Source organism: Colius striatus, chromosome 2 (assembly GCF_028858725.1).
Source record: "Colius striatus isolate bColStr4 chromosome 2, bColStr4.1.hap1, whole genome shotgun sequence".
NCBI lineage: Eukaryota > Metazoa > Chordata > Aves > Coliiformes > Coliidae > Colius > Colius striatus.
The window spans coordinates 51,710,303-51,732,023 of NC_084760.1; the positions used below are offsets into that span (position 1 = coordinate 51,710,303).

General features: G+C 39.3%; 1 long non-coding RNA gene across 1 annotated transcript in view; it reads left to right on the top strand.

Moving 5' to 3' along the window:
- The window catches only part of LOC133624953 (uncharacterized), a 40,164-nt gene extending 27,242 nt beyond the window's left edge, over positions 1–12,922 (top strand). Inside the window, exons 2-3 of the long non-coding RNA XR_009818212.1 lie at positions 7,480–7,577; positions 12,848–12,922. This is a non-coding gene — a long non-coding RNA (uncharacterized LOC133624953). The remainder of the gene's footprint in view (positions 1–7,479; positions 7,578–12,847) is intronic.
- Positions 12,923–21,721: the final 8,799 nt, after the last annotated feature.

Consider the following 21,721-nt stretch of genomic DNA (forward strand, 5'->3'; position numbering starts at 1 on the left):
TACTCTGTTGCAGGGTATTGCAATAGTGCATCATTCTATGAGCAAAAGCTCTTGAAAGGCCTTGGGAACATTTGAGTCCATCCATGACCCAATGGGGTGTTTTCTCCTGTAGATACAGCACTAGAGGAAACTGGGAGAACACATGAGTTACAAAGGGGCAGGCTGCTTTATTTTAACCCATTTATGGTTGACTTCTCTAAAATGCTCTCCTAAACTGAACTAGAAGCTACCAGTGTGGTCAAACCACACTGAAATGCTCCTGTAAAAGTCAAAAACTCGTCTGCGTGCTTTAAAAATTAACCTCCCTTTCAGCAAAGAGGGCTCTTTAGGAAGCTAACACTGATTTAGTCACCTTGAGTTCTCCCTTTGGGCTCTTGGCACTCTACTGAGGAGAAATCCAGCTCAGCAAATACATGTTGCTTTGCAGAAGGGGCTGCTGCCTGGCAGATGCACACTGGAGGACTTGGGGGACAAAGTTGGCACCAGGATCTTCTGCAGATATTACTGTCATGGATAATATCCAGACCCTCATGAAATTAAAAACAGGAAGATGTAAAAAGGGGTGAAATATACATAAGCACAGTTTTTCATAGCAAATGGGTATTTTCTAAGCCTCTTGGGCTAATGATGATTCTGAAAAAAGGGAGTATCTTCAATTTATGGGACAGGCTTTGTCTGCAGTTTGAGTAAAGCAGCAGGGCTTTGATCAAGAAGGGCATATTTTAGGGTAACATGATCTTCTTCTATTTCCACACAAAAACAGAATGAGGAAGAAACTGTAGCCTGCCTCAGACTTCTTCATTTTTGGCTATATTAGGAGCCTACTCAGTCTGAAAGGCCAATCTATGTAAAATTTCATAGTTACTTAAATCTTTAAAATCCTCCTCTCATTTCTTTGTAGAAATAGAGAATGTTTCCTGTCACTTACTGGTAGACACGCTTTATATGTGAGGGGAAAAAGAAAGAAGCAATAAAAATAAATCTTCTGTTGGGATCTACCCAACAGAGTCTGTGCCTACAGTTTAAATGTTTGTTTCTGTTTTCATAAGTAAAAGGAGGACTGTGACAAGCTCTTGAGAGTGTGAATATTGTACACTTCTGGGATGTTGTAAAGACCTATGGAAGCTGTAAGCTTTTCTCTAAGCTCAATGTTATTCAATAAAGACCACTGAGGCATTCTGATCACTGAGGTGGGGGAGGAGAGTAAGTGTGATAATCTATTGTATTTTATGCTTTTGAAAAGAAAATAAAGAATCAAATTCATCACACCTTTGAGTGAGTTTGATAGCAAGTCAATGGTAATGACTGAGTTTCCTTGTAATTTTCTGCCCTGGCACATTATAATGTCAAATCATAGTAATCCACTTCAAATTTATTTTTCCAGATTTTAATCAGTATAAGAAATTAATTTGGCTTAGTAATTTTAATATCAATTTATCTGTAACTCCCCAGTCAGTATTATACATCTACTCTTGTTTTATGCTTAAAGTTCTCTATAGATAATTTGATTGCTGTTTTAGCAATTATGAGATGTAAATGCCTTTTAAATTCAACACATGCAAATATCAAATGACCAGCCTTCCCATTGCATATGTCTAACCATTACAGTCCCTGTTTAGTAGATAGTTGCAATTCATGTGGCCAGATGCACAAGTGAACTTCAGTATCTGAGAGAGGGCCTAGCAGTTACTGAATTCACCAGAGTAAAATAGATTTCAGACTTATTCCAAAAGCTACTTAGTATTCTGTGTTTAGTAGACCTGTGTCTGACCATACTCCAGCTCTAATAGGACAGCTGATTTTAACCTCCACTGTGCCCAATTTAAAGGCTTGAAACATCTAAATATTGTCAGGATGCATGCAAGATGCCACACATTTCTCACTCCTTTGTGTGGGAATAATTTTACTCTGAGCAGCTCTAGAAAATGGAAGCCAGATAAGGTAAACCGTTATCTAAGGTATAGGTTTACAGTTATCACTGTGCTACCCAGCACTGGTCGGCAATTTTGCTTCCAGCAGAATTGAAGTAGCTAGGATTTTTTATGGAAGGAATTTAGGAATTAAGAGACTTAAACCAACTGTTTGCATTCAAAGAAACAAAACTGTCATTTTTGCAGATGCTCACCTTAGCTTCCTGTCTTGCAGAAATACGTGCAGGGGTATTAATGCACATGGATCCAGAAGCGTTCCCTGCTCAGCCTCAAAAATGAGGTAACTCATGTCTGAGTAATTATCTGTATTCCTGCAGAACATACGGTCAGGCATTCAGAGTCACTGTGCTATACTGTCCTAGAGAAAGGAGTCAAAACATAATGTAAGGGAGCTAGAAAGACCAATGCTGCCACTTTTTAATTTTTTTATATGTGTCATTTTTTTTGCGACCCTTACACACAAAATAATTTCTCTCACATCCTCTCTAAATCTACATTGCAGTGTAAATTGATGGCCATAAGGCAGACTGGATAGGGGAAACTAGAAATAAGACACAATTCTTTATCAGGTAGGGCCATTGTCCATCAAATGAGACAGCCAAAGAGAAGAAGACTTTCTGCTTTGTGACATCTCCCAGAAAAGCCTGGAGGGCTTTCTGGAAGTCTCGCCTTGGCTTTGGCATCACTTGTGCCTCTATACTGAGTCAGTTTAGAAACTTAAGTTTACAGAAAGCTGACCTATGTGGGACAACAAACAGGCTACTCTCTGCTTCAGTACTTAAGGTGTGGGCTTACTGTAGGGTCAGAAGTATTCCAGTCAGTGCACATGAAGGAGCAGGACTCCATCTGCAAGCAGGGCATCAGAGGAGTGGTGTGAGCATGACCACTGTTCAACCACAGCAACTGGATCAGCCCATGCAGGCTGTGACAACATAGTTTTGGTGATGGTGATCTCTTGTTTCAACATCAGACTGTTTATGGAATTGTAAGCCAATTTCAACTAGTTTTTGAAATTTCAGCTTCCAGTGATTTAAAGGAATACATGCCAAGGAAATATCTTCAAACTCCTAACAGAGCAAGACTCCTAGCACTTGAAGCACCATTCCAGTTATACTTACTGGAAATGGAGCTAAATTCAGTTGGCAGTCGGCCACCAGTAGTGTTCCCCAAGGCTCAGTGCTGGGGCCTGTTCAGTTCAACATCTTCATCAATAATCTAGATGAGGGGATAGAGTGCACCCTCAGTAAATTTGCAGATGACACCTAGCTGGGCAGATCTGTTGGTGGCAGGAAGGCTCTTCAGAGGGACCTGGACAGGCTGGAGTGATGGGCCAAGGCCTACTGTATGAGGTTCAGCAAGGCCAAGTGCTGATTTCTGCACTTGTGCCACAACAACTTCATACAATGCTACAGCCTTGGGAAGGAGTGGCTGGAAAGCTATCCAACAGAAAAGGACCTCAGGGTGGTGATCAACAGCTGGCTGAACAAGAGCTGGCAATGTACCCAGGTGGCCAAGAAGGCCAATGGCATCCTGGCCTGTATCAAAAACAATCAGCAGGATGAGGGAAGTGATTGTCCCCCTGTATTTAGCACTGGTGAGGCTGCACCTCAAATACTGTGTCTAGTTGTGGGTCTCTCCCTACAAGAAGGACATTGGGGTGCTGCAGCATGTCCAGAGATGGGCAATGAAGTTGAGGAATGATCTGGAGCACAAGTCTGATGAGGAGTGGCTGAGGGAACTGGGGTTGTTTATTTAGTCTGGAGTAGAGGAGGCTGAGGGGATACATGATCACTTGCTACAACTACCTGAAAAGAGTAAACTACCTGAAAAAAGTGGGATAGGATTCAATCTCTTTTTTTCCCAGTAATGAATGATAGGACAAGGGGAAGGCTTATTCCTATTCTCAGTCTGCACTTTATTGATGTTACTGTTCTGTTTGTAGGGCTGTGCAATAAACCACATTAGTGAAATGCTCCCATTTATACAGAAGTAAACAAGCAACTGCTTTGTTGAAGGATAGGGGAAAGTGCGAATCTCTTAATGAAACAGTTTCATTAACAAAGGAACAGAACAGTGTAGTCCCAGAATATACACAGGAAATCTTGTTTGGAGACAGAAAGAGGAAAGTGAAAATTGAAGGACAGCAGGGAATACCTTTGCTATGTGAGAAACAGTAATGTGGAATGACACTGGATGTAATGGATCAGAAATAGATTAGAAACTTCATAATTAGTGAAGTCATAGAATCATAGAATGATAGAATGGTAGGAGTTGGAAGGGACCTTTAGAAATCATCTAGTCCAATCCCCTGCAGGTCCACCTAGATCAGGTCAAACAGAAACATGTCTGGGTGGGTTTTGAAGACCTCCAGAGAAGAAGACTTCAAAAGTTCTCATTAAAACATTCCTTTTAGACTCTAACGTCGTGGCAGAGATTTGTACTTGAGCCTAGGAGTGCTTGTCTCAGAAGACGAGCAGGTAGACAAAGGTGTTTCTGGATACAGCATTTTACCAAAATCCTGCACATGGTTAGTATAAATCTCCTTTTGTACAGATAGATCAGATTGAAAATTATGAAGTTTTGTAAGAAATTAAATTTTTACTCTTCATATTTTACCCACATGATTTGTCTGTAAAACTATCCCACTGTTATTTGATTTTTATTAGTTTATTGTTTTCTGGAATTTGGAGCATATTTTATTTAATGAGAAACATGTTGCTCTGATTTTCCCATGTGTTCTCTCACATCAGTGTATAAGAGAGAACTTATGTGCAAATTTGTTGTTATTTCATGTGACAGAAACAGATCAAGTTCAGAAAGTTTCTACTTTTTCAAACAGTATGTCAGCAACTGGGACATAACACACGGGTGGCTTTTCCTAGAATAATGTTACAGATCTATCTGCATAACCAAGGGAAGACAGTGATAGAATCAGCACACTTATGGGTCTACACCAGGAAAGGGAGAACAAAGCATCAATCAGGTAGGAAATCACAGACCCAGCCCCTGCACATATTAGTATCCACAAGAGTCAGCTTGAAACTGAAAAATCCAGAACTGTTGTCATCAAATCTGTCAAAATCTCAAAAATAAAGCAGGTGTCAACCAGAATGACAATGCTGAGTGACACCATACTGTAATAATATCAAGAATCCTATCTGTCTCTGGATGCGTTGCAGCAGCATGAAACATTTTGGGACTCCTGTGAAAAGATGTGTGGTTTGCTAGTGAAAGTCACCTCCAGTACCCTCCCTTTCACAGCACACACTGTGAAGAAGATTGTGGTCATCATGGGTGTCTGAATTGAGAGGGCTGCACCACTACACATTCAGGGGTTAAATCCTCAGAACAGATTGCTAGAGCACGTTTTTTTTATTTGGCCTTAATCACTCAGGAAGGCCACTGTAATCATAGCTGTTATTTACACATCTCCTGGCATATGCTCAAATCCATCATTCCTGATAGTTACTAGAAGCAATTACAGTATTTCCATTTCTTGGTAGGGTGGTCTTCTGTGGGTGTTTTCCATAAGAACGGGTGTTTGATTGCTGCTTGTACTATTTTGGATACTTGTATTACTGAAGCATCTCTTACTCTGTCATTTATTCTCCCATTCCAAAATGATACCATATTTTCAGAAGTACAACTCTACTATTACCCTTTTTTAAAAAGTATAATAATGAACAAAACAATTGTTCTATATTTACTGATTTCTAGATATGCTTTTTTATGTTCAAGAGAAGGACAAGATTTACAATCATCCTCTGCCCCTTTTTGATAGAGAGCAATATGATCTCTTTCAGCATTATAAAACCCAAAGTCTCATTACACTTAGAAATATTAAATGATGAATACTAAATGATCATTAGGATGAGCACACTTGAAGTAGATCTCAGATGACTATCCAAAATTTTCCCACAGAGCTAATTTCAAATTTTTCCCTTCCCCTGAGATTCACATCCTTTTCTTCAAGGTGGCTAATTACAAATATAACCATAGAGGTATATACCTATCCATAAAAACATTCCTTCCTCTCTTCAAGGAAAGCTCCTATTACAAATACTGGCACAGATTTTCAGCTGTCAACAAATTCCATAGTATATAAAAACCATGTATTATTTAATCAGGCCTCTGCTATCCACACAAGAGGCAGGCCAGCTCAACGTCTGGTGGGCTAGTGTATTTGTATGCAGTTAATAAAGAGAGCAACCTGGAACCCAGGTGCAGCTGTGCAGATTTTCCCATATACTCACTACCCATATGCTCACCTCTTTCAAATAATATTTAATGATATTTAGCCTTGTATAGATCACCATATGCTTAATGTGTTCAAATCTTGACTAAGACAACAGAATCGGGAATGACCCCAGAGCCATAAGGAAAGGGGCAACAAGTCCTCCAGCGCTAGATCTGGCAGCAGAGCTCTGCTGAAGATTGCTGGGTTTCCTTTTTCATTCACTAATCAAAGGGAATGTTTGCTGGTGTCAGTTTTCTCTGCGTTTTGTTTTTGGGGCTTTTTTTTGACAACCTTAGAAAACATTCAAAGAAAACTGCTTTTTTTTCTTGACGGCAGGAAATTATAAGGGCAATACACACCACTAATTCAGTTTATTTCTAGATTCAAAATTTACTTAAAGGTAGTTAACTTGTTGAAAGAAGATTTAAAAAAAAATGAAAAGGAAACAGTTTTAAATGAAGTATTTGACCATTCTGCATAGTTTTAGCTTTTGGAATTGCTCAAAATGGTTCTAGTTGATACCAAGTGACATGTTTTGGGAATAAGATCTGAACAACTTAATCCTGTTCTAATTTGAATGACCTACTTTACAACTAGAACCAGGATTTAAAAAAATATAAATGTGGAAACAATTGATAAGTCTAAGAGCTCAAGTGAGGACTGGGAGACTGGATATGTCTAGCAGGTCATGGTATCTGCAATAACAAAAAGGGAGCAACTTTGCTGTATACAAAGGTCTGAAATCTGTAACTTGTTGCCTGTCTAATCAGTCCACTTGAAACAGTAAGCAGAAGGTTTCCTGTCATTGCAGAAAGCCTGAAAAAAATTGACTCCAAAGACTGCAAAACATTATTGATTTTACAAGGGAAAATGAAAGAGAACAGAAAACTTTTCATAACACAGAATTCTGGACTCTGCTGCTTAAGTGGAGATTATGAACACAGATATGGGAAAGCCACAATTGCAGCATGTGATGTGCTCTGCAAATAAATCAAGTATCAAGCAGAAAGCATCACATAAAAGAACACACACGGGTCACATGTTTTAACAGGTCAAACAGTTTCATGACACTAACGCTTTTCCTTTTAAGAACAAACACTAGAACAATGAATTTGATCAAGGATGTGCCGTTTCAGTAATGTCACAACATAATTATCAAGAGAGATAACTATATCTATAGATAAATGAAGTTACAGAAAACTTTGAGTCTTACAAAAACTTACAAACTCTCATTTCCCATGCAAAGCTGCAGAAGGTAATATACAGCATGTCACCAGGCTATAAAGATGGATATTGTGTTTTGCTTGGCAGAGAACAACAGAGAGCCCCAGGGAGACTGGCAAAACACTGAATGCCTAAAATTTAAAGAATTACAATCTCCGGCCAAAGGAGAGAAAAAACCCCTGAAGGTAAGTGATGTTTTTCAGGATTATACCAGGACCTTAAGATTTACTAACATAAATTTGTTTTGAAAAAGGAGAAAGACATTTTGCAAACAGAGGGAAAGGCTAGAAATAAGATTTTGGCAGTTCCAAATACTTCAGTTATTTGTAAAGACTCCCAGAATGAGAAAGGAACTCACCAGCTGCACCAGTGAATTGAAAAAAAGATACGCTGTCCACAGATAAAGTGATTTCCATATTAACCATTAACCTAATATCATATATAGATCATTCTTCCTTAAAACAGAGAATGCTGGCTCTCTAGATTGAGTATTTCTTCAGGATCTACCTAGATCAAACTTATTGGCAAAACAGACTGAAGATAACTATAAGATTCTCTTTGAAACCAACTCATATGTATGGACTCTCATGGCCTTATTTTAATACAAAATGAAAATGTTATCTGTACATACAAGCTGTTCCAAGTACTGAAGGTTTTTTGAAAAATAACATCAGACCATGACAGCACCTCAAAAGACATATGCATCCAAATGCAGTCTTGTGTTAAGAAGTTGGTTATTTTTTCCCCAGAATTAATGACCTGCTATGGTCTTACAAAGGAAAAAAAAAAAGTCTCAATCATGCCAGAAAAACGGCAGTTTATTGTTTATTTTAGCAGTTTGTTCTGCTAAACCAGAGCATTAGTGGATGGATTGATAAGATAATTACAGCTTTTATCCAGGCCTTTAAAACCTTGACCTACAGTTGTCTTTCAAAGAAACATTGAACACAAACATTCACATTGAATTCAAAATCAAGCAGGCTTAGACACATTTTTCCTGTGGAAGAAAAAAAATCTTAATAAAATAATCCTGAGCTACAACACATACCAGAACTGATACCTAGAATCAAATGCATTTGACAACTAATGGAACAGATTTCATGCATAATGTCTCAGAGTAAAAAAAAAAAAAACAAAACCAAAACTTTTCAATTCCATTGAAATATTTATGTGGCAGAATATTCTCTGCCTATTGACAATCTTAAACAACACATCTTTGCTGTGTTCTGTGGAGAACAGTACATCCAAACTCTGGTATCTGTGTCTTTGAAGTCAGGAAATAACCATATAGCAAACAAGTCAATAGGTTTTCTTGTTTTGTGAATGCTATATAGGAATAGCAAGAATTCAACAGGCCTGTTGTCAGTACAGTTGGGTTTATACATATGAGAGAGAATTTTCCCCGATGTCTGTTATTCAATGTGGTTTTACAATCGCCTCCTGAATGAGGCACTTCCTCCTTGTCTGTAGTTGACCTTTTAAAAGATGTTTTGCTGTAGTTTCTATATTAGCCAGCTACTTAATTTTGACCTATTTGTCTCCTTCTTGTGGAGAGTTACCTGGAAACAGTGTGATCAGTTAATGCAGAACATCCTCTATGCTAAAAAAATACATTTGCCCTTTGGATAGATTTAACCCAAACATCAGATTGGCACAGATAATTTAATTAACTGGTTCCTCTGTCTTGATCCCTCAAGAGGTTTAGAATCTTAAAAAAGACAAAAAAAAGTGCTTTCTTCAGTATGGCCAGTCCTGGGATGAGAAAAGATTATGGACTTCGCTACAATGATTTTCAGAAACTGATCGAGTCTCTGCTTAAACATGTTAAGGATGTTATCTTTCTGGTCTAAAATGTGAGAGATTGTATCAGCTGTGTAATGGAGCTACAACAGAGATGTACAACTGTAGCACTGTGTGAAAACACTGATTTTTCAGCTAAATACAGATTAGCCATGTCCACATAGTTCTGTGCCAAACACGTCCTGTCCTTTAGCACACCTTAAATCCAGGGAACACAATTCAATGTGATTGTGCTGCATCTGGTTCTAAAGGCAGCTCTGAAATATCCTCAATTGTCACTCCAGTATGAGATGCTGACATAGAATTATAGAATGGTAGGGGCTGGAAGGGACCTTTAGAGATCATCTAGTCCAATCCCCCTGCAGAAGCTGGTTCACCTAGATCAGGTCACACTGGAACATGTCCAGGCGGGTCTTGAAGACCTCCAAGGAAGGAGACTCCACAACCTCCCTGGGCAGCCTGTGCCACTACTCACTCACCCTCACAGTGAAATAGTTTTTTCTTATGTTTAAGTGGGACTTTTTCTGGTCCAGCTTCATCCCATTACCCCTTGTCCTGTTGCTAGCTACTGTAGAAAAAAGGGATGTCCCAACCTCCTGACACCCACCCTTTAGATATTTGTAAATGTTAATAAGATCTCCCCTCAGTCTCCTCTTCTCCAGACTAAACAGCCCCAGTTCCCACAGCCTTTCCTTGTATGAAAAATGTTCCAGTCCCCTGATCATCTTGGTGGCCCTGTGCTGGACTCTCTCCAGCACTTCCCTGTCCCTCTTGAGCTGGGGAGCCCAGAAATGGACACGGGACTCCAGATGAGGCCTCATCAGGGCAGAGTAGAGAGGGAGAAGAATCTCCCTTGACCTGCTGGCAAAACTCTTCTTGATGCATCCTGGGATGACATTGGCTTTCTTTGCCACGAGGGCACATTGCTGGCTCACGTTTAGCTTATTATCAACCAGGACTCCCAGATCTCTCTCTGCAGAGATACTCAACACATTTTAATTTGAACTAGAGACCCTTCAAGAATTTCTTTTTCCAGTCCTACCCCTTCTCAACTTCTAAACAGATTTATTTTCTGAAATGCAGTACAGCCAGCATGTTTGCTTTATTTGTAATACCTGAAGATGTCAGACAATGCCATGAGAACTTATCCGTTCCCTGCCAATAAACCACTATTATAGGAGCTTCATCTAGGAAGCCCTGTGATGACATAACATGTATTGGACCGAGGAAGGAGAAAGACAATACAACTACTTTGGTGGGATCATAGGTAGGCTTGAGGGCAGGAAGGCTCATCAGAGGGAACTAGACAGTCTGAATTGATGGGCCAAGGCCAATTGTATGAGGTTCAACATGACCAAGTGCCAGATCCTGCCCTTGGGCCACAACAACCTCATGCTACAGGTTTGGGGTAGAGTGGCTAGAAAGCTGCCCTGAGGAAAAGGACTTGGGGGTATTGGCTGATAGCTGGCTGAATATGAGCCAGCACTGAGCCCAGGTGGCCAAGAAGGCCAATGGCCTAGTATGCCCAGCAGGACAAAGGAAGTGATTGTCTCCCTGTATTTGTGAGGCCACACCTTGAATACTCTGTTGAGTTTTGGGCCTTTTACTACAAGAAGGATACTGAGATGCTAGAACATGTCCAGAGAGAGGCAATGAAGTCAAGGAAGGGTCTTGAGCACAAGTGTTATGAGGAACAGCTGAAGGAACTGGAAATGTTTAGCCTGGAGGAGGATGAAGGCAGTCATGATGACTGTCTACAACTACCTGAAAGGATGTTGTAGCATGGTGGGGGTTGGTCTGTTCTCCCAAGCAACAAGTGATTGGACAAGATGAAATGGCCTCAAGCTGTGCCAAGAGAGGTTTACATTGGAAATTAGGATTTTTTTTTTTTTACTGAGAAGGTTGTTAAACACTGGAATAGGCTGCTTGTGGAGCTGGTGGGGTCACTAAGTCTGGAAATATTTAAAAGTCATGTAAATGATGTGCTGGGGAATATGGTTTAGTGGTGGGCCTGGCAGTGTTAGGTTAGTGATTAGACTTGATGATCTTAAAGGTCTTTTCCAATCAAAACAATTGTATGATTCTGTGACTTGGAATTAAGTGTTTTGCAATATACTCTACTCCTCTCCTATATACTGGAGAAAGAAAATAATATCATGCTTAATTCCTGCATTGCTATGATCACCCAAAGTGATGCTAATATACTATCTAGTCTTGAAAACACTACAGTTTCAAAGGATACTAGGTTTCATAACTTGGATCTGTGATGGGTACTCACCTTCCTTGAATACACAAGAATCTGCCTTGCATTCCTCTGATTCTCTTATCCAAAAGCCTTGAGCCCCCTGCATCACTTGACATCTAGAGGGTATTGCTTCTTTTATGGCTATACAGCAAACAAACTCATGCATGATGCAAGAAATTTTAGCTTTTCATCTTCTTCCTGAAAGAATTCAACCCTACACAATTTCTGACTTGTAGAAGAATTGGCCCCAGACGAAGTATGATCTAATCCTGGCCAAAATGGCTCATGAAAGACAGCATCAGCATTTGACTAACTGCGATTTGCAGAGAAAGAAGGAAAGTAAATTTGTTGATTTGTAGGTTTGGGTTTTTTTAATTCAACACTCAGGCACCTACTTTCTAAAGGTTCAGAGTAGAAAAATTGGAGGGAAATGTATGTGTCTGCTAAAGGGTGCTTGAGCAGTAGTTTAAAGCCATACATTGGCTTTTATTTAAAGCTACTTCAAGAATTATCTGTTCAGTAGTCTTCCAGTGTAATTGCCTCATATCATAGAAAATTTAGGAGCAACTCTAAAGAATCTGCATTCTTCTGGGCATTGAAAATTTAGGTGGAGTGATAGTAAAATTCATCACACTTAGATCCAATTTTCTCTTGTAATCCTCAGCTATCCTATGCAGAACATGGTTTCTTGGCTGCTGAGCAGAAAGAAAAGTTTAGCTGATAAAAGTCCACATAGTTAAAACTGAAAAATCTTTCTAATGACTTTTTTATAGCATCCATCCATTTTTAAGGGAATTACTTCTTTACTGGAGCATTCCAAAGGATGGATCCAAACCACATAAATATATCATCATTCCCTTTTAGGATATGTGGCCTGCTATTTCAATAGGACTTTTTCAGAAGACTAGTGATCTTAGGAGCTTGAGGAGAGGCGTTCAGATGGTCTAAACTAGGCTTTTTGAATTTTCCAAAATATATTCCTATCCCTGGATTTAACAAAGGCTTTTTCTTTTATTTCAGGAGAGTGACAGTATGCTACAACTGCCCTATTTATTCTGCGAGGGTGAGGTTAATAAGAAGTGATTTATTTCCCAAGATGCAGCTTTCAAGTAGCACAATTATTTTGGCACTAAAGAATAAAGGTCAACATGAATGTAGAAGTTGCTAATATTTCACTCTGTGTTACATGTGCTCTTTCAATATCTGGCATTTGTCATGTCCACAGCTATTTTCATCAGAATCTTTATCATCTGCTTCAGGCCACAAAAAGGAGGCTCAGTGGTGGTATGAAAACTTAAAGAGATGAAAAAGGAGATAAAATTAAAAAAAAAAATTTAAAAAATTGACAAAAGACTGTCTTAATTTGCACTGGGTTAGGACTTGCTAATTGTTGCCTCCCTGTTCCAACAGAAGAAAGCAACAGAACTCAGTTACCTCAGACGTCTACAATGTACGAGGTCATTCCATCAAGTTTTATAAAGCAACAACTTGTTTGAGAAGGGACTTTACATTGGTAAGTAAATAGTTCTGCACAGTCTCCACGACTGTTAAAAAGAGGTTTTCATGATGAATCAGAAAAAATACCGAGCAGTGAAAGTAGTGATAGTAAAAAACCAAAATAATAAAACAATCATAAAGCAGCTGCAAAAGTCTCAGACAATAGAATGTTTGTAGGATGTGTCCAAGTATTTTTGGCAGAGAAATAACACACTAAATCCCCACCCTCTACAGACCTCACCAAGCTGAGAAACTCCAAAAGAATTTACAAACAAACCCTCCATCCATAACAAAACTTCAAGCAGAAGTGAAACAATAAATAGAACTACACATGTTGTCCAAAAAGCGGATCTGTTAGCTGTTGTGCAACTCACCAATAGCTACACAGTCAAGATAGACATTGCTGATATATCTCAGGTTTGCACATGCCTGGATGCTCGGTGATAATGCCACAAATCAACCACGCTGACAGGGCTTTCTGTACAGCACATCTACACAAAACCATTATCATAACACATCACATCTATTATAATTCTATGATTGGTCAAAGTTTTACATATGGCTATAATATTGCTGTGTCATTCTAAAGATCTACTGCACATGCTCTGAGAGGGTCTTTGGTGTTCTCTGGTGATCATTCACTAGTGCCGCCCACAAAAGGAGTTCTGAAAGTTCATTCTCAGGTCAGTTTTATCTGGTTTCATCCAAACTCCTCCTTTAGTCTTCCATCATTATGTTGCACTTGCCAACAGTTGAATATGTGGCCAGGTTAGCGTTTACCTAGTTCCTGAAATGTAGAACATCCTGACCCATGTTAAATCCAAAATTCTCCTTTATCCTTTACGGTTTGTGTAACACACGTAGTAGCAGGACGATAGCAGCAGTTTGTAAGAGCTATTCAGGGCTTCATGGGTAAACATGCAGCAAGTGAACACGGGTAATATGCATCAGCATTTCACTGTTCACTCCACCCAGAGTCAGAGAATGTGGACAGAAGGAAAAATTGCCAAAAGAGTGAAAAGATCAAACACGACAAAGTACTTTGCACAGACTTAACTGGTTTGTTGGGTTTTTTTAACAAAACATGTAAGGTTTTGCCCTTAAAAAGTCAAGTTTTTGTCACTAACTTAATGAGACATCCTTGCTACAGCAGCAGTCTAGGAACTCAACAGGAGTTAAGCATCAAACAGTGGAGGCTGCTTTAAACTGGGAGTTGTTCTCCTTTCAAAAATCAGCTATTTTCCAGTTGCCTTATTAAGCAAGGACTTGTTTACTCACTGCTTGAGTACTAATACTGAAAAGACTGGGTCCTTTCAGTACTTCAAAAAATACTGCTTTTAAATGAGTGTAATTCATATGCTGAAAAATAAGTCCTACCTATAAGTAAAAAGGAGAAAGAACAGCAAAGAAAGACTGTTTGATAAGCTTTTCTCTCAGTACTAGTACCACATTAAGTGACCTCTGTCTCTTCCCACCTACTGTCGTCACTGCACAAGCCTTGCAGCATGGCCAGTCCATAAGAGAGTGAGAGCCCAGAACCTTTTTGTGAGGCTATTCCAAGTTCCACACCAACTCCCCAGCCCAGCCTGTTATGTCACCTTTGACTAGGTTACTGGCACAAGGTGGGGTGATGTGAGGGCAAGAGAGAAAAGAGAAGCAAAGAAAGCAAATGCTTGAGCTGACACTATGGAGAGGAAGTCTCATCTAGTGCTCTCAGTCTCTGGGACTGATGTTCCACTGGGGTGAGATGGGGATACTCTGAACATATTTTAGACTTAAGAAACACACTTCAGGTTCCTTCAACAAAGCAATGGTCATTTTAATGACCATTTAGGAGTTCAGGAAAAAGGCTACAGGGATTCACTGGGTACTTTCTGAGCTTTGTTTTTCAAAAAATCAGAAGCATGTTAGTTAAGTGTTTGCTAATGAAGCTTTGGGCTCTGATGTTTTCCTGAATAGTTTCTCAAGGGCCTTGCACATCTTTTGTATCAGCTGTGTTTAGATTAATAAGAACTATTACATGCAGGCAGCCCTTGTTTACAGCATTTCATTGCAAAGGAGCGGAGCTGAGTGAGGTCATACCTCCTCTTTTTGTCCTGGAGGCAGTCTCTAGTGGGGGGTGGCAGCCTGACTCCCACATAACTTCCTGTACAGGGAGGAGGGAAGAGGTGGAGCCCCGAATTCCTCTTTTGCTGGCTCCCACCCCCCCCCCCCAGAGCCAAAGATTCCCAGAAATGTCTCCCAGTTCTGATTGGGCACAGAAAACTAATCATGCCGACCAGCTTGTAAGATGCAGAGCTAAGCTGTATGACGCCCCACAAATGGAAGCGGTCTGCTGAAAGAAAGGGAACAGAGAAGTAGACCTGAACTAACCTTGCATTGTCTGAAACTCCATAAATACCTTGCCACAGGTTTCAGTACTCCTGGTAAGTCCATATTTTCTTGTTGGAGAGCTCAAGTAGGAAATGCCATGGTTGGGACTGCACAGGCAGGACCTGCTTTGTTGTTTCTAAACAAGCATAGGTGAGACTGCTGTGGGTGAGAAAGAGACTCTGGCAAAAGCAAGGTCTCTGGGACTAACAGCAAGAGTCCTCTTGTTGCACCCTCTGATATAACCAGCAACGACAAGTTTCCCCTCTATTTGTTTCCATTCTATCACATATCTCAGTTTCAGTCTTATTCAGCTCCCTGAATAAGATGCATTCAACCAACACTTCAAAGTATTGCTTCGTTTATACACAAACTCAGCCTACCTGAGGCTTAATTTCATATCAACCTGAGCTGAACTCTGTCCTGGCAAGACCGCTACTGAAAGTTAAGCAAGGTTGTTTCAAGCTGGTGTACATACATACATACAAGAGACACACCTTTAGTTGTGGTCTGTCTCAACACTTGCCCCTGCAGGAGCTACTCCAACTGTCTGTTGAGGTTTGTATCGCTCCAGGCTTCAAAAAGCCAAACCAGTCATAGTATCATGCACTGTTGCTCTTTCCTAGCGTGCCTAGACACGCTTACCCCACACTAACAATGAACGCGACAGGGACATGCCAAGACTTGCATTACAATTCTCCCAGCTTGCTTTCAGAAGACAACTTTGCAATCTGAGAAAATAAAACAAACAATGAACCCATACCGGAGTGGATTTGGAACAGTACTGGAAATATTTCTAATAAAAAAGTTTAAACTAGTAAAGAAACTTTTCATGTCATCACATAGCGCAGAGAAACCAGAAGAGGCATGCATGCAGTAAGTAATCATTTTTGCTGTCACATAAACACTTAACTCATGTTCCAAAATTTCAGTTAATCAATTTAGAAACTACAAGATGTTCAGGCTCTCCATAGTAACTTTCATTTGGAGGTGTTGATTTGAAGAACTGCTGTTTATCTGCCTCTCAACACCAAATCCCAAAGACTTCAGGCTCTTTCAGATCAGGCATCCAACATAGCTATCTTAAATTTAGTCCATCTTGTTGAGACTTAAAGGCATCATCCATCTTGGGAATAAGAAACATCTAGTAGAGTAAACAGAATAGAAAATGCTTTTGTAAAACTTTACAGATACCAGGAGTTGAGATTTTTTAAATTCCTCCGAGCTTGCTTCTCTCTAATATGGCAAACATAGCTTGAGGCAAAGGCATGAAGAATTAAGTGGGTTTCCAAACAGTATCGGTTTAGGAGTTAGGGGAGTCTTAGAGCTGTCTTCTGCATGCAGTCCGGGTTAAGAAACATCAGCCTGTGAGGTGTAAACAAGAGAAAGTTTAAATCAGGCTAAAAAGAGACCCATGTTATCTCTCTTGAACTGCTGCTGAAAGCTGAGCAAGTTCTTTTAAAGGAACCACATAAAAGAGACTTTCACAGCACAAGTCCTTACTTCTGCAGGGCAATTCAAGCAATATTCAGCTTTTTTCTTCCCCTTCTAGGTTTCTGATGGCAATTTTTTACATTGGTAATATATGTATACCTGCAGTTACAGCAGTATTGTCTATTCATGGTTTCCTTTAGTGTCTTGCCACTCACTGAGTGTGGAGTGAAAAAACACTGCCAAAAGTTAGGGGAAAAAAAAGGTAGGGAAAGGAATAAACCAAAAAACATTGCCATTTTCATTCACATAATTCCTTCACAAAAGAGATGTTAAACTCCGGAACAGGCTGCCCAGTGAAATTGTGGAGTCATCATCCCTAGAGATATTTGACGCGTAGATGTGACGCTTAGGGACATAACAGTGTTAATGTTAAACAATGTTAAATTTAATGGTGGGACTTGATGACCTTAAAAGTCTTTTCAAGCTTAAATGATTCTAGGATTCTGTAATGAAAAAGTTAAGATGAAGATTGTTATCCTCCCCCCAAAGAAAGATTCAATTTAAAAATACACAGTGTTTAGGTATTTTTTTTCCAATCTAAGCAATCCAAAATCTCACTCTTAATTTTGGTCTCCACAGAAAGGTACTATGTAGAAACTTAAAAAGACCCCATTGCTCTTGTGTTTGAAAATCTTCCCAAGTGAATGAGGTCTCAGTCAGCCGCACAACAGCATGGTTTTCTGACTCATACCCTGCTCACTCTGATCTTCACTTCAAGCTCAAATGCTGATTTGTCTGTCTTTGATTGTTTGCTGGCCTGAAAAAGAGTAACCGGTTTTAAAACACTGAGGCTTAATACAGTAGCATGATACCATCTGCAATAATATAGCATTTTTTTGTCCACCAGCTAAGTCTCAGGTGCATTTTATGGAATCAAATATTGTTAAAAGCAGCATCACATAGAGAAAGTTTTTAAAATAGATTTTAAAAAACAAAGAACAATTGAGTATTTGCATTATCCATGCAGAGCTGGCTTGGCAACCGCAACATGGAATCACTTAAAACTTGCCCGCAGCTTTTTTTCTTTCTCCCCACCCCCCATTATTTTGGCACTATGATCATGGAAAACATTAGGCCTGGGCTATTATTAATACAAGTTCAAAATGTAGAAAGTTTTTCTTTATTTCTGTGTGCTGCTATCCACCTTCAAAAGCTAGTTTTTGTCAGGTCATCTATTTACATGGAAGAACTTTCCAAAAAGATACGATATTCTCCAAGTTAAATCGAAAAGCATTAAATGTCTTACTAACTTCACTGCTTTTTAAAATAACCTCCTATAATTCCCTGTTCCATTTGCATGTACTCTTACAGAGGTGATATGACAAGAGTGACATGAGTCAAGAAAAGAATTCTTTTACTAGCAAAAAAGTAGCAAAACAGCCACTTAAAAACATTTTCAAATGGCTGCATCCATTTGTAGTTTTACCTCAGTAAAGAACAGTTTACACAGGCAAAACCGTTTCACTTGGAAAAAAAAAAAGACTAAAAGAGAGCTGGTTAAACCAAGGTACAGTCACAGAGGAAGAAGAGATTGCAGTGACTCTTTTGCTGTGGAATGGGGATCAAATAACGTATTTGGTGGTGCAGAGGAAACAGCAGCAGAGGGAACAAGGGCAACGGCTGTAGCTTACGTTATCCCTTCCTTCTACAAATCCATCATTCTTGCCCATGCTTTAACCACATCCAAGAAGAGATGCTTACATTCGTATTTGAAATTATATTTCCTGAAGTCAACTTTTAATCACTTGGAGTGAATTACAATATTACCAGTATGGTCACTCATTAGTCTCCATTTTTTATGTCTTCACCTCAGAAAGAGGAAATTCTAACATGATTACATTTTTTAAACACTTGCAGTGATAATAGGTACCATTTCTGCTGCCGTATTCTAAATAGTATCTTACAGACTGTGTATTTGCAACATCTATTAACCATTTATGATAAGTCTTTCTAATACAAGTCAATGTACAAATCCCCAAATCCCACTGAAAACTTGGCTAACAAGAGCCAGCCTCATTATCCATTTTTTATCACTGCCATATACATGAAGTAATTGTAGGGTTTGGGCAAAAGAAATTCCAGACTCTGAATTCCCTTCCAGATTTTTTTTTTTTATATTGCCACACACAAAACTAATGTTCTCAAAATGCTACTTACTGAAATAACATGAAGCTGCATTTATGTTTCAGCTGCATGAACGCAAACCACATTATAAATTCAAGTTCTTGGCAAATATTTCAAGTCCATTTTGAAGTAGCTCTTCTGCTAAAAGCAAAGGGCTACCCCTCTCCAGTTACTCCTGTCCTTCCCAAAAGTCCTGACAAACACTGCACAGTCACTCGGGGAACAGAACTGAAGAAGGAATCCAAATGAAACGAAAAAAAATCCTTACCCTTCTCCCTCCTCTTCCGAAAAAGTAGCTGTTGACATTCATTCATATTCCTCTCGAACAAATTAAAAATAACAATACAAAAATCTGTTTCTGCCTGTATGAAGATCTACAGCAAGTCTTGGCACAGGTTCTGCAGCTCATGAAATAGGAGCATCTCTTATCTCTGCAAACATGAAAAATTCTCTAACAAAACTTGGAATGTCAAATTCCTTACAACTACCAGTGCACTTATGGTGTCATTGACCTCTTTCCACTCTCTTGGTACAATCCCACAGCTCTTCCACCACCTCCTCAAATCCAGCTTTTACCCTCTTTGCCCTAGAGCTGGCAAGTATTGGATCACATGGGAGACTGCACACCTACTCCCAGATATTGTCTCCAATCCATGGTTCGATCAGGGAAAGAAAAATGCAGCAAGTCCTCCCCAAGCCTGTTCAGGTTACAAAAAGCATCTCTGAAGTTCCAGATGCTCTAAGAGGTGCCCACAGAGAATGTATGATCCACTGAAAGAGTAAGGTAATTATTTTTCACTGCAACATCCCCTCTGCCACAAAATACTTTCCTCAACCTCACAGAAGTCAGTTGCAGGCCAAAATCTTTTTACACCATACAGAGGTTACAGAGGAGCTGCCTGTTGTTAGAAATATTAAGTGAAACAGCCTTCTCCTTAGGTTTGGGGGTTTTTTAAAAGCAAACTGATCCAGCTCGGTGAGAGGTAACATGAGACTAGGGAAAGGCAAGGAGATCATTTGCCCAGAGCACTTGTACCTTAACTACCTCCATTAAAATAAACCCAAAAATCAACAGTTAACCTAATGGGTACTACCGGAGTGAAGAAATTCCCAGTCTAGCAAGACAACACTTTCACATCAGTCTAATGATAGCAACAGTCTAAGTCATATAAGCCACTCCCCCACCATTCTATCACTTTAAATATTGCATTTCAGTCCTCCAGTTCTACTCACACACTTGTCTTCATTCCCCACAGAATCAGTAATTAATTCACAAACTGTTTAAAATTTGCAGCATCTAAACCTACAGAGAATTGTCATCTTCTTGCTGAGCTTCAGAGGCTAAAAGGTAACAAAGGCAGGAAATTAAGAGTTCATATCACTTTTGGGAAAACTGAAGTGTAAGGCTTTTTTCTGTAGCCATACATAGGAAGAAGTTTGCATAGTATTTAAGTCACTGGCCAAGTTTACTAATAATTATTATGTAAATATGAGGGAAACGTTGGTCAGCTCGACTGAACTGCAGCAAAAAAAAAAAAATCTGATTTTTCAGTAGTCAGACAAATCCTAATGGGGGGGGCCTTACAAGTACTTTCCTGAAAGGAAGAACATAACATTATTACATGGGTGTTGAAAAATCTCTCTCCCCACATGTTCAAGAATCTAACCCTTATTAAGTTTAGCCAAGAGTCCAAATGGAAGAGAGAACTCCAAGATTTTATGTTCAGGAAGATTAAAAGAGGATTTAAAAAAAAAAAAAAAAAAAAAAACCAAAAATCAAACAAGCCACACACTAAAAAGGCATTAAGTAAACTCAACTCTTCCCCTCTTACATTTTCAAGCAGTCCAAGTTATTCTAACTGGGAAAGAAGTCAAATTAGTCAACATATGACACGCCTTCAGAAGAGTCTTCAGTGATACACCATTTTGACAGAAGTGCACAAATAATTTGAAGTACTGTATGAGAATTTTAACATGAAACAATCAATTAGGGCATAGACCACAATCCCAGAACTTCGTGGAAAAGAAGAGAACAAAGTTTATTAAAAAAATATTTTTGTTAAAAAAAAAAAAGAAAAGAAAAAAGAGATTGTGAAGGAATTCTGTTCTGCAAACTTCTGTGCTCACTGCTCTGAAAACTTGATACCTGTGCACTTCCATTAACCGTCAACCTGTAGGCCAACTGTTGTAATGAGAAAAGGGAACGTGTGCACCCAGGACTGTTTCAATTCAGGCACCAGAACTAACAAATGAATAAAAGGCAGCAGCAGGCACTAAAACCCTTTCCTTTTAAGGGGGATGTAGTTTTATGTTGCTCATATTTATAACTTGTTCCAATTCTTTTACAAGGTAAATCCAAAGTTTCACTTCCTATCTTGCAAGCTTTGAAAGATGACCATACACAAAATTCACAAACAGTAAATGAACCAGTCTTCTGGGTAGATTCCAATGGTGGGAAAGGTTCTTGGACAGTACAGAGCATGTGACTGCAGAGTTTTAAACCTTCACATGAAAATAAGAGTTCACAGAACTATTTTATTCCGGTATCTCTTCACCCATTTATTCAGCCTGTTCAGATCTCAGATATTTGTGTTCCCATAGATTTGTTTGCACCCCATGGGGAAGCCACTGAAATCTGTGGAGTCAATCAAGGCAATAATTTGCTCAAGTTTGACTTGTGTGGTTGCCAGCTGCTCATTTCAATCCACTAACTACTCAAGAAGTCCAAGTCTTTTCCTCTCTGCAGTTCAACGATGGACAAAAGACAACCAAGTACTTTTTTTTTTTTTTTAATAAAGA